At 36.1% G+C, this 14225-nt stretch overlaps 1 protein-coding gene and 1 long non-coding RNA gene across 13 annotated transcripts in view; one reads left to right on the top strand and one right to left on the bottom strand.

The window, feature by feature from the left end:
• The window catches only part of Gria4 (glutamate ionotropic receptor AMPA type subunit 4), a 474601-nt gene that overhangs the window by 74275 nt on the left and 386101 nt on the right, over positions 1–14225 (top strand). The gene's annotated exons all lie outside the window — the stretch shown is intronic.
• Positions 684–11780, bottom strand: LOC134480139 (uncharacterized). The gene is made up of 3 exons (XR_010054320.1): positions 11706–11780; positions 4015–4104; positions 684–789 (listed from the first exon to the last, which is right to left on the bottom strand). It is a non-coding gene; the product is annotated as an uncharacterized LOC134480139 (long non-coding RNA).

Raw genomic sequence — 14225 nt, 5'->3', positions numbered from 1 at the left:
CCTCTATCTGTTGTAGGATTGGTAAAGATCTTTTCCCAATCTGTTGGTTGCCGTTTTGTCCTAACCACAATGTCCTTTGCCTTATAGAAGCTTTGCACTTTTATGAGATCCTATTTGTTGATTCTTGATCTTAGAGCATAAGCCATTGGTGTTTTGTTCAGGAAATTTTCTCCAGTGCCCATGTGTTCGAGATGCTTCCCCACTTTTTCTTCTATTAGTTTGAGTGTATCTGGTTTGATGTGGAGGTCTTTGATCCACTTGAACTTAAGCTTAGTACAGGGTGAGAAGCATGGATTGATATGCAATCTTCCACGTCCTGACCTCCAGTTGAACCAGCACCATTTGCTGGAAATGCTATCTTTTTTCCATTGGATGGTTTTGGCTCCTTTGTCAAAAATCAAGTGACCATAGGTGTGTGAGTTCATTTCTGGATCTTCAATTCTATTCCATTGGTCTATCTGTCTGTCTTTGTACCAATACCATGCAGTTTTTATCACTATTGTTCTGTAGTACTGCTTAAGTTCAGGGATAGTGATTCCCCCAGAGGTCCTTTTATTGTTGAGGATAGTTTTAGCTATCCTGAGTTTTTTGTCATTCCAGATGAATTTGCAAATTGTTCTGTCTAACTCTCTGAAGATTTGGATTGGTATTTTGATGGGGATTGCACTGAATCTGTTGACTGCTTTTAGTAAAATGGCCATTTTTACTATATGAATCCTGCCAATCCATGAGCATGGGAGATCTTTCCATCTTCTGAGGTCTTCTTCAATTTCTGTCTTCAGAAAGTAGCTGTAAGGAAGATAATTCACATTCATACAATTTCCACCTTAGCTGAAACTCAGGAATGGTAGTCAATTAATGGCATATATTTTGAACAGAGTTCTACTTTCAAGCAGTTAGGTATGAAATAATGGCAACTTCTAGTAAATTCCTGTAGAAAAATTTGCTTTTCCTACTAACATTTATTTATGAAAAAAACTTACATACAATTTCTGTGACCCCTTTTAATACTTAATGAAAACTTTCCATACAATTTCAATTCCATACAATTTTAATTATTTAAATCATCTATTTATTGACAAAGCAAAGAAACATATTTATGAATCAAAGGACAGTTTACAGTGTCCATTGACACTTAGAGAGCTCCCCGCTTAGTTGATGTTTAATAGAGAACTCAGAGGCAGCGATCATGACTGACTATTAAAATTTTTACCTCAGTTGGCATATCTTTTCCCGATTGGATCTTTAGTGTATTAGTTACCTTAAGGTTAAGGTCTGCAATGTTCATCAAACATATGAGTCTTTACTCAGTAAATACGTTAGTAAATAAAATAGAGGGTTTTTTTGTAATGTAATATATAACAAGGAACAATATATGCTAGAAGCATTGAGGAGGAATTGATACATGCCTACCTATGGCTGTAATCACTTTAGTATAAAGACTATTGGATGCCCTTAAGAAGATAGGGTTCCACATGGAATCTCACAGGCATCTAAAACTCTAGTTACAAGGATAACCTGCCCTTTCCTGGCTTCTCCTTTACATGGCACACACGCAGGAAAATACCCGCTCTCATAAAATAAAAATAAGCAACATATTTAAAATTTGTCAGCATCACAATTTTGCTGCTGCTTCAGAAAAAAATCCCACATAGGAAAACAGGAGACAACTGTAATGTTTTAGTGAAGTACTATTTGTACTAAAGAGAAGAGAGCTACCAAATGCCTTTCCATCATTAATGATTAAATGAATATCTATACATAATCTATAGTCAAAAGAAGTCAAAGTACCTAAAGCTGCGTGTTTATAGCACAGTGTGAAAGTGTTTATATGTATGTAAATGCATTTGAAGATATTGGGCAGTGCATATATGATAAAAGTAATTGGTGCAGAGTGAACTCATGATAGTGTAATATCACTTCAATTAGAATGTAATAGTAAAAGTAAAACTTATCAAGATTAGTTTATATAGGAGGAAGATGGGATAACTAGCTTTCTTAGCTCCGTAATGTGAATAGTTCAGATCATCAAATTGAATACATAAAATATGCATTTATATAAAGGCCTGTGTGTCTACTATTCAGCAATATATGACTAAGTTGTACTTTAATGAAAATTCCATAGAGATCCATAACCAAAGTTTTGCTTCAGTGCTTTTGACTCAGGGACCAGCAGCATTTTCATCTAAAGAGAAAATTGTTATCAGGTTGAGATGTAGAAAGAGAGCAATTGGCTGTGCAAGCATTTCTAGGAAGATAGGTCTAATTTAGAAAGGAAAGCAACTGCTAAGTCTACTCTCATTCTCAAAGGAGATATCCTCAATACAAGCTGTTGCTTACTTTTGGAAATTCACCCTCCCAATGCTTTTAATTTGGTAAATAGTTCTATCAAAAAAATTTAGATATCACATATAACATTCAAAATAGTCTTATTTGGGATTAACATGCCCTATCTCATGATGTTTCTCTCATGAAGAAAAACTGTTGTAGCTTCCTGACCATAGGAAACAAATGGGCAAGAGGTACACTATTATGGATAGAAATAGAGATATGTACAGAGAATCTCTAACACAAAACCAAGGTATACTAGAATAATAGAAATGTTCAAAGGCTTGAATACTTGCTAGAGGATGTGGATCATCCTGAATTTAAATAAAGAGATTTACTTTTTCTTTGAACATTGACTGTATGTGCTTGATATTAATAGATTTGTATATATTAATAGATCATATAGTCCACATGTTTAATTAGATATTGTATTTAATATTATTAAAATCAAATCTAACACTATTTTCTCTCCTTCAATTTCTCCCCATGACTACTGAGCTCTCTCTCTCTCTCTCTCTCTCTCTCTCTCTCTCTCTCTCTTTCTGTTCTGTTTTGTTAAGGAGAACATATTCTCTATACCGACTAAAGAAACTGTAATTGCAAAAATAGCCTTAATAGGATATTATTGTCAAATTAATACAAGAAAAGTAAGGTAAAGTTATTTCTCTCACTAATTCCAAAAGAAAAAGCTACCTAGTGAATTTCTTTTTCCCATTAATTTGTTCAGTTTTTTACTTTACCACCCAATCACGGGGCCTGACCTGTCCCTCCTTTCTTTTTCTGCCCCCTCTTAGAAATCCTCCTCCCTCATTACCCTTTCTCCTCACAGAAAAAAAAGGCCCTCCTTGGGTACTATACCACTCAAGGGTTTTGGGTAGTAGCAGGACTAAAAGCATGCTCTGCCACTGAGGCCCAGCCAGACAGTCCAGTTAAGGAAGAGGATCCAATGACCCACAACAGAGTCAGAGAGAGCCCTTGCTCCAACTGTTAAACAACACACCTGAAGACCAAGCAGCACATCAACTACAAATATGTGTGAGACCTAGGTCCATCACAAGCATGCTCTTTTTATGATGGTCCAAGATCTGTGAGCCCCTAATTTTAAATCTTCTTTACAAAAGTTATGGATTTAATACTGAAGCTTTGAACTGTACGGAACAAAGTACATATGCAGTTATTGAAACTAGTGACTAGTGTGTCATCTGATAGGTTACTGACAAGGTCAGTAAACATGCCCTATTCATACTTGTAACACTGACTGATCAGTTTTTAATGAGGCAAAAATAGATAGATGCATCTTTCTCTAATTCTCTTCACTAGGTACATTTCTAATCAAAGAGTGATTAATTAATCCACCATTAATTAGAAAGACACTAAAAGAACCCAATAAACAGTGTAATTTTCTAAAGAGATCAATAAATTCAAAGTAGTTTGTTCATATATTCCTTCACTTAACCAAAACCAATTCAAAAACCTCAATTCAAAACTAAGAACCAATTATTGTCATGATCTCTCTCTCTCTCTCTCTCTCTCTCTCTCTCTCTCTCTCTCTCTCTCTGCATGTGTGTGTGTGTGTGCAATTTAGATCCATAATTATCAGAGTCTTTGTCTTCCTAAATATTTCTTTGTACCATAAAAGTAACACAGACATGCAAAATTCAATATGAAATAAAGACAATACTTAACTGGGATGTGGAGTAAGGAAAGAAAGGACCGTGCAAAAATCTCTGGGAAGAATTTTGAAATTCAGGAGAGTAACAGTAAAAACCAAGGAAGCTAGACCAAAGAAAAAAATAACATGTTATTTTCTATAATTTGAAACTTCCATATATAAATTAGCTAGTTTAAATATTCCACATATTGAGGACCAAGAAATGATGCTTCAGGAAGTGTTTGCTGCTGCTGATCTCAGCACTCATATCAGGTGACTCACAAACTATTTCTAAGTCCACTTCCAGGTAATTTAATACCGTCTTTTGGTCTAAACACACACACACATACCTGTGCACAAGTAAAACTAATTCTAAAATATATGTGTGTAGACAACACTTTAACCAAATGCTTGAAGCTATGTTAGTTTTAGACTTGAAGACTAAATATATTTGAAATATTCATGCAAACATTGAGATGTCTAAAGAAGATATCTAGACATATACATGTAACTTACTATGTGTCTCACATACATGCCACTTACATCATTTGAAGGTTAAGTTCTGTGCTGTAACTGTTGTGCCTTTGTTGTGACCATAGATATTCACATAAAGTCATGTGCAGAATGTTGCATAGTGGCGTCATGAGGGGACTCAAAAGGTTTCTGATTTTGATATAGTTCAGCTTTTTTAGAATAGATATGCTCTGTACTATATTGTAACTTCAGTTTTTTCTCCATCTCCTCTCCCCAGTCTCTTTTATTTACCTCCCCTCTCCTCCAGATTCACCATCATCATCACCCTTTCTCTTCCTTTCAGAAAAGTGCAGGTCTCCCAGAGACATCAACCAAATATAATGTGGTTATTTGAGTAGGTTTGGCCCACATAGATTTTTGCATTTGAAGGCTTGGCCAATAGGGAGTGGCCTTGTTAGAGCATGTGTGACTGTGTTGGAGGAAGTGTGCCACTGTTAGGGAGTGTTTGAGGTTTTCTAGGCTAAAGCTCCACCCATTGTAGAAGAGAGTCTCCTTCTGCAGCTTTTACATGAAGACATAGAACTCTTAGCTCCTCCAGCACCATGTCTGTCTATACACTGCCATATTTCCCATCATGATGATAATGGGACTAAACCTTTAAAATAGATAACTAAAAATACAGAATTCACCTGAATCATTCAGAGAAAGATCCATATTTAATCATTCATTTGTTTATTTTTCATCCAACCACAGATTCTCCTCCAAGTCCTTGCCCCCTGACTCCCTTGACCATATCTCTTCCTCTGCTTCACTTCAGAAAAGGGGAAATTTCCCATGTATGTTAACTGGCCATGTCATATCAAGTTCTGATGAGACGAAGAACCTCATTTGCCATTAAGGCTGGTAGCAGAGGCAACCCAGTCAGAGGAAAGAGTCCCCAAGGCAGACAGCATTGTAGGTTCTTCCTCATGTTAGATCAGTGTTAGCCTTCTAAATTCTGAGTCAGATAATCCACTCGACTTAAACATCCTTCCCTCTCACTCAGATTGCAAAGTGTTCTTTGTCACAGAATCCAATAAATTATTTAAATAAAAAAAGAATAGATATGCTCAACATGAAAGATATAGGTAACAATGAATAGCCTACCTAGTAAGAGCACCAGTGGAAGGGGAAGCCCTTGGTCCTGCCAAGACTGAACCCCCAGTGAACATGATTGGTGGGAGGAGGGCGGTAATGGGGGGAGGATGGGGAGGGGAACACCCATAGAGAAGGGGAGGGGAGGCGTTAGGGGGATGTTGGCCTGGAAACCGGGAAAGGGAATAACAATTGAAATGTAAATAAGAAATACCCAAGTTAATAAAGATGAAAAAAAAGAATAGATATGCTCAACATGAAAAATATTTATTCACAGTCTTGGAAACAGCTCTACTTCTCTACTTAAACAAGAATGTGTGTCACAGCAATTTATTGGCAATTAAAAAGATCTTCATGTATATGCATGTGGTTCATATGGTGTCCCAATTAAGCTGTGCCTTAGGGTAAATCAGTTTCACCTTTGATAATATTTCCTTCTTGCTTAGGATTGTAATAGGGTCCATCTATTATCTTAACTATTAGTATGCTAATATTTCAGAAATTTGAGGAACTAGGGATAACCAAAAGCTATAATTTGTTTTATTCCCTCTAATATGATATTTAACTGTGGAAGATAATGGTTTTCTGTATAGCTTTCTGTTCATAGTTGTTCCCACAAGGAATGAAGTATTTTCTTTTGAGACCAGTTTCTGTGGAGCCCACACTGACCTCAAACCTTCTATGTAGCAGAGGATGACCTTGAGAGCATTTGTAGATCTCTCACCAATCTCAATGTATGTGGTGCTGGGTACTAAACCTAGGACTTTATGCATGCTAGACAAGTAATCTACCAATTAAGCTATCCCCAACCCTGAAGTAGAATTTTTTATTTTTGTGTTTTCTGCCTAAAATTTACACTCTCCCTTCATGTAAGCAATTTGTACAATTTGTGGTTATTGCTAAGGGTATGTGTGCTGTGTGAATCTTCACAATTTACCCTTGAATTTCAGATTTTGAAATTAATTTTTAGTGTTTTCCCACAAAATCTTCATTTTGAAGTTGCCTTTAAGAATTATGCCAGTGAAGCTAAACAAGACACTATAACTTATAAAACGAAATGTCATTCTGAGATAATTCTGTCAAATAGCTTAAGGCTAAAAGCCCATTTTTTATAGAGTTAAATAATATGAAGATAAAATAAAAGCATGAAGGAAAATCTGGAGGTTTTTTTTTTTAATATACTCCAATCCTGAATCTGAACGCCATCAAAATGTGAGAAAAAAAACTGGAGGGTCTATCAAGGTTGTTCTGATTTAGTAGAAATGTTTGGCCTCTCCAGAGAAACAGAACCAATCTATCAATCTATTCTCTCTCTCTCTCTCTCTCTCTCTCTCTCTCTCTCTCTCTCTCTCTCTCTCTCCCTATCTTTCCCCCTCTGTGTGTGTTTGTGTGTATGTGTATGTGTGTGTTTGTGAATATATGACAAGAAACATATTTATACACATTCATATATTTACATACATTATAAATGGAAGACAGAGAGAAAGAGGGAAGAGCCAAAAGCAAGGGGCTTCAGGGGAAAGAGTAGAAAGAAATGAAGAATGGGAAAGAAAGAAAAGGCAGGGAAGGATAAGGGAGAGAAGAGTAGGGCTGAGAACATTTGACTCACATGTTTATTATACAAATAGAAAGTCTAAGAGAATCAGAGTGGCCTGGCTGGTCGGAGACAAGGAGGTAGAGATGAGTCAATGCTATTCTTCAAATCCAAGTCCAGAATAGTGGTAGAATTTCTTTTTGCAAGAGAATGCCAGCTTATGTTCTGTTAAAGCCTCCAAATAAGTAGCTGAAGACATGATAATCTGCTTTGTTCACTGTATCTTTTAACTTCTGAATAGGTGTTGAGGATTTGAATTTAGGTCTTAACGATTGCATACTACTCTCTGAGTCATATGTCCTGCCTAGAAGGTACTACTGTAGAGTCGATCTTGCAGAAAGCCACTCTATTGGCTCATCATGAACCTTAGATAGTAAGGAAATGTCTTTTGAGGAACTGAGTCAATAACTGCTCCTCATTTGCTGTGAAGTTCAAGGCTCAAGTTTGACATGAAATGCAAACCACTGTTGTTGCTGTATTTGAAAATTTTTTAAAAATGTCTTTTTTTTTGTTTGTGAGTGCTTGGTCCATGTGTAGCATCTGCATGCTATGTGCCAGTTGAATACAAAAGATGACATTACAATCTCTGGAATTTGAGTCACAGATGGTTTTGAGCTGACATGCGGGTTCTGGGAACAGAATCTGGGTTGTCTGCAAGAGTAGCTAGTGCACCTAACTTGACTCTTAAGCCATCACTCTCTTTTCGCCTAAGTATCCTTTTTTGTTGTTGGTTTTATTGTAGTTTTAAAGAATAACTTCAGGTTATGGTATGCAGCTAAGCAATAACATATGTGCTTAGGATGGCCAAGGTTTTGATCCCCACAAATAGAAAATCAATTAATCCAGGAAAAAAAATCAAATATCATTCTGTGTTTAGGTTCTCTCATTTACCCACAAGCCTCCTTAGCAGATTCTTATATTATTAATTTTTTAGTTTGGAAGAAGTTATTTTAATATTTCATTCTATTACACAGGTACCTATTTTAAAGAATAACCAGCCATAAGTATCACAACTCCTTCTAGGCAGATATCTTTGCTGAGGAAGTACTGACAATCCCTACACTGAAGGTACAAGAGCTCTGAAAAGGTCATCTCAACCACTGAGGTCTCCTCTTTATAGGAACCCAAACATCACAGAATCTAAACTCTGTCTTAATGATATTAGTTGTTTGGTGAAAAATAAATCTTCAAGTGATCAGATTTTCTTTTCAAGTCATCATCATCTGTGAAAGGCATCACAGGATCTTTGACTATTTGTTTGAGTCAATACTTAGAAATGAAAATCTCCCTTGGTTCAGAATATGAAAATGTTAAAGAACAAAGATATTTCAAATACTATCCCAATTTGGGACAACTGATAATACAGAATGGGGTTTCTCTGCCTAATTAAACACTACAATTAAAGCATAGCTTCAAAACCCAATACTAATCTCTAAGAAAATTATAGTAACTTTCACAGTAAAGAATAATCTGAAACTTAGACCTAGGTTTCTGAGCAAACTCCCCAGGCTACAAGTAATAAAGCACTGAGTGAGCAGTGACAGATAGTCACTGTTACATAAAATGGATAGTCAATAGTTACATAAAATGGAGTCGTCATTGTTACATTTCTCTTAATGGTCAAAAACAATCCACTCACAAAAGAAACACAGATCTATTCTCTAATCATTACTATGTTATTATTTAGTATTAACTATGAGTCTATGCCTCGTGAAATAAAGTACTAGTGAATACCATTTAGTATTGTCCTATGCTTATTTTCAAAGTTAATCTAAAGCTGAAAATGTATTTATGTCACTTCTAAAATATGTTTTGTATGAAAATGTGTTAATGACAGAGTAGAATGTTTAATGTTGGTATAAAGCTTAAATATCAAGGATTGATAATTCCAATACATATTCCTTCATAACTAAATAGTATATATCTACTGTTCGAAATTTTCTATAGGTTTAATTTATAAGTCAACTTTGAAAGATCTTAATGAAAATGTTTTTTTTTTTTATAAAATTGCCAGCTCACTTGTTCCTTGGTGTACATGCTATCCCTTCTGCTTTTCTGGACAGAAAGATAGATAGATACATAGACATGCATACAGACAGACATGCATACAGACAGATACACAATGTTAACTGGTCCTTTCATTAGCTAGAAAATAGCAAATTATTTGAGCTTGCTTTTTGATTAGAAAAAGTTTATATGAAGATTTTGTAGATTACAATAAAAGATAAACTCTTGTCAGTGGCTCACTTTTCTAAATAAAAATTAGGGTAATATTTTGTCTCTGGAAACACTATAACAAGAAGAATAAGAATGTTTCTCAACCTAATTTCAGTAGCAAAAGAAAAGAATTTGGATGAAATAAGCTGTCTGAGCTAAACAAAGTCACTTTGAAAACACAATCCATCCTTTTAGAATAAATATTGCGAAATTGACACACCAGTATCATCAGAGTACTAAAAAATAATACACTAGCTAAGCTACTCATGGAAATATTTCTTTTTATTTTATTGAATCTCACTTTAACAAACTTTTTATTATAATGATTCCTTTCCATTTGGTACATGTGTTGTTTCTTATAAGCTATCCAAAAGTTTCAAAATTTGAAGAACTGTTTGTATTTTTCTTATAGATGAAATGGGAAATAAAACCAGTCATTTGGTTGTAAAGGGTAGGATTCTTTGTTTCTCTGAAATGGAGTAGAAAATGGTGTGAAACAGCAAGTACCTGAAAAGGGCTGGGACTCACAGTATGTCTGAAAAGGAATGAGATTCCTCATGTGTCTGAAAGGAGAGGCGTTCCAAGTGTGTTTGAAAGGGGATGGAATTCATGGTGTGTTTGGAAAAAGGTGGGATTACTGGTAAAGATTATAAAAACACAATTATGAGAGTCACAAATTAAAAAAAACTGCTTATGATGCAGACCTTGACCAGACAATTGTAGACAGTGAATATAAAGAATATCTAAAATATTCTTTTGATAATAATGACAGGATTAAGAAAGACAATGCCCTGGCTAAAACTTATTGTGGAAGACCCCATGAAGAGTCATGTAAATTTGGCTCCTGAAATCTGGTTTGTGAAGTAGGTAATTTGAAGAACTTATGTATTATAGCTAGAAGAACATTAAGGGCCAATGAATGAAAGAGTGGGTTGCATGTTGAAGATAGAGGAAATCTGTTTAGAATACCTTTATTAAAATACACTTGGGTATATTTTGTGATGATAGTATTAAACAAGTCAAATATTATCTCTAACTCTGTTTGAAGAGTTGCAAAAGTGAAGTAGCAAAGTCACACCTACTCCAGTAAGGCCACAACTCCTTATTGTGCCACTGGCTGTTAGGGTCAATCAGTACATAATGAAGTGCCTCAGTGACCTTTGTCCAAACTCAAGACAAAAGTTAAGTCTTTTTACACTACTGAAAAGTCAAATTGCTCCCAGGAAGGTACGAAGAGATGTATACTTTTTAAAATAATTTTATTTATTTTTATCTCAAATGTTGCCCCCCTCCCAGAATTCTTCACCCTGTCTTCCCTCCCTTTCCTAAAAGGGTGGCCCAACCATAGGTCATCCCCCTTCTGTCTACCTCAAGTCTTTATAAGATTAGGCCTATAGGATTAGGCCTCTCCCACTGAAGTCAGACAAGGGAATTCTCTGTTACTTACATGCCATATGTAAATAAAGCACATTTCCTGTATTAATTCTTTAGTTGAGGGACATCTGGGCTGTTTCCACCTTATAGTTATTACTAATAAAACTGCTATGAACATGGTGGAGCATGGTTCTTGTGATATGGTGGCTCATGTTTTCGGTATAAACCTAAGAGTAATATAGCTGGATCTTAGGGTAGAACTATTTCCAATTTTCGGAGGAATTAGCAGATTGGTTTCCAAAATTGGTTGTGCCAGCTTGCAATCCCAGTGGCATTATAAGAATCTTCATCTTTTTCTATATCCTTACCAGCATATACTGTCACTTGACCTTTTGATTTTAGCCACTCTGATTGGTGTAAAGTGAAACCTCAGGGTCATTTTGATTTGCATTTCTCTGATGACTAAGGGCTTTGATCATTTATTTAGGTGCTTCTCTGCCATTCCAGATTCTTCTGTTGTGAATTCTCTGTTTAGCTCTGTACACCATCTTTTTATTGAATATTGTATTTATTTATGTTTCAAATGTTATTCCCTTTCCAGGCTCCCCCCCATATCATCCTCCTTCTACCTGATTCTAGGAGGGTGCTCACCCACCAACCCCCACCTCCCCGCTCTAGCAATCTCCTACACTGGGGCTTTGAGCCTTCTCAGGACCAAGGGCCTCTCCTCCCACTGATGTCTGAAAAGACAGCCACTGCTACATATGCGACTGGAACCACGGGTCTCTCCATATGTATTCTTTGCTTGGTGGTTTAGTCCCTAAGAGCTCTGGGCGGGAGTAGGGGGTTGGTTGTTTGATATTGTTGTTCTTCCTATGGGTTGCAAACCCCTTCAGCCCCTTTAGTCCTTTCTTTAACTCATCCATTGCATACCTGGTGTTCAGTCCAATGGTTGGCTGCAAGCACCTGCCACTATATTTGTCAGATTCTGTCGGAGCCTCTCAGGAGACAATTATATCAGGCTCCTGTCACCAAGAACTCCTTGACATCACAATAGTGTCTGTGTTTGGAGACTGTATAAGGGATGGATGCCCAGATGGAGCAGTCTCTGCTCCACACTTTGTCTACATATTTCCTCCCTTGAGCATTTTGTTCTCCCTTCTAAGAAGGACTGAAGCATCCATGCTTTAGTCTTCCTTATTCTTGAGCTTCAACTAGTCTGGAATTGTATCTTGGGTGTTCTGAACTTTTGGGCAAATATCCACTTATCAGTGAGTACATAATATGTGTGCTCTTTTGTGACTGGTTACTTGAATTAGGGTTTATAGAGGTTAACTTCTTGAGTTATTTATATATTAGGGATATTAGACCTCTGTAGGATGTAGGTTATTATAGATTTTTTTCCCAACCTGTAGGCTGTCAATTTGTCCCATTGATGATGTCTTACAAAAACTTTTCAGTTTCATTAGGTCCCATTTATCAATTCTTGACCATTTATAGAAAAGAAGGCTACCAATTGGCTTGAATTAGTTTTATATCCATCCACTTTGCTGAAGTTGTTCTCTGGTAGAATTTTAGGGGGCCACTTAAGTATCTTCACCAGAAGGAAGCCAGGAACAGTCTAGGCATCCCCAGGCACCTAGGGGAGGGTCTCCAAGCCCACACCCACAGTGATACACTTCCTCCAACAAGGGCACACCTTCTAATAGTGCCAAGCATATGCAAACCATCACATGTATACTATCATATCAGCTGCAAATAGTGATGCCTTAACTTTGTATCCCTGGAATGAAGCCTTCTTGATCATAGGGAGTGATATTTTGAAGTGTTCTTGAATTTGGTTTGCTAGCATTATAATAAATATCTTGATGTCAATTTTTATAAGCAAAATTCGTCTAAAGTTTTGTTTCTTTGTTGGGTCTTTTTTTTTTCTGGCTTAGGTGTCAGAGTAATTGTGGCTTTATACAATTATTGGGTAGTGTTGCTTCTGTTTTTATTTTGTGGAATAGTTTGAGGGGTATCCGTATTAGCTCTTCTTTGAAACTCTGGTAGAATTCAGGACCTGGGCATGTTTTGGATGGGATGGTTTTAATGACTGTTGCTACTTCCTTGGGAATTACAGGACTATTTAGATAGTTTATCTGATCTTCGTTTAACTTTGGCAAGTGGTAACTGCCTAGAAAATCATGCATTTAGTCTAGATTTTCCAGTTTCATTGAGTATAGGTTTTCTTGGTACCATAATCATTTTCTTGAATTCCCTTAGTTTCTGTAGTGATGTCTCTCTTTTCTTTTCTGATTTTATTAATACCGTCTCTGTACCTTTAGTTAGTTTGGCTAAGTGTTATTGATTTTTCTCCCAGAAACAGCTCTTGGTTTTGTTGATTTGTTTTATTGTTCTCTTTGCTTCTAATCAGTTGATTTCAGCCTTGTGTTTAGCCATTTTCCATCATCTATTCCTCTTTGGTGTGTTCTCTTCTTTTTGTTCTACAACTTTCAAGTGTGCTGTTAATTTGCTCCTGGAGGATCTTTTCAACTTCTTTGTGAAGGCAATTAGTGGTATGAATGTTCAGTTTCCATGAGTTTCTGGGCTTCTGTTGTTTTGGTTGTTATTGAAGTCCAGCCTCAGCCTCTGGTGTTCTGATACAAGTCATAATATTATTTCAATCTTCCTTTATCAGTTGATGATTGTTTTATGTCTGGTTACATGGTCAATTTTGCAAAAGGTTCCATGAGGTGCTGAGAAGATTTATTCTCATGTTTTGTGGTGAAATGTTCTCTAGATATCTCTTAAAATAATTTGGTTCATAACTTCTGTCAGTTTCTCTGTGTCTCTGTTCACTTTCTGTTTCAATGACCTGTCCATTGGTGAGAGCAGAGTATTGAAGCATTCCACTATTACTCTATGAGGGTTAATGTATGTTCTGAGTTTTAGTAAATTTTTCTTTATGAATGTAGTTGCCCTTCCTTTTGCTACCTAGATATTCACAATTGAGACTTCAATTTGGTGTATTTTTCCTTTCTCATCTATTTTTATTACTTTTGCTGAAATTCTATTTTACTAGATATTAAAATGACTACTCCAGCTTGTTTCTGGGGTCCATTTATTTTGAATTTTTTTTCATCCATTTACTATGAGGTACAGTATGTTTTTGTTGCTGAACTGAGTTTTTTATATTAGCAGATTGATGGATTGTCTTTACACATTCTGTCTATTAGCCTGTGTCTCTTTTATTTGGGAATTGCATCCTTTGGCATTAATGACCAATGATTGTTAGCTCCTGTTATTTTGTTGCTGAAGGTGATATTATCGTGTGCCATTCTCTCCTTTTGGGTTTGTTGTCAGATGATTAATTTTTTGTGTTTTCTTGGGTATAGTTACCTTCCTTGTATTGGAGATTTCCCTTTAGTATACCTAGTACCCTCTGTAGGGTTGGATTAGTAGAAAGATATT

This window comes from Rattus norvegicus, chromosome 8, assembly GCF_036323735.1.
Source record: "Rattus norvegicus strain BN/NHsdMcwi chromosome 8, GRCr8, whole genome shotgun sequence".
In the NCBI taxonomy this organism is placed as follows: Eukaryota; Metazoa; Chordata; class Mammalia; order Rodentia; family Muridae; genus Rattus; species Rattus norvegicus.
This window is presented reverse-complemented; position numbering and strand designations above follow the sequence as displayed.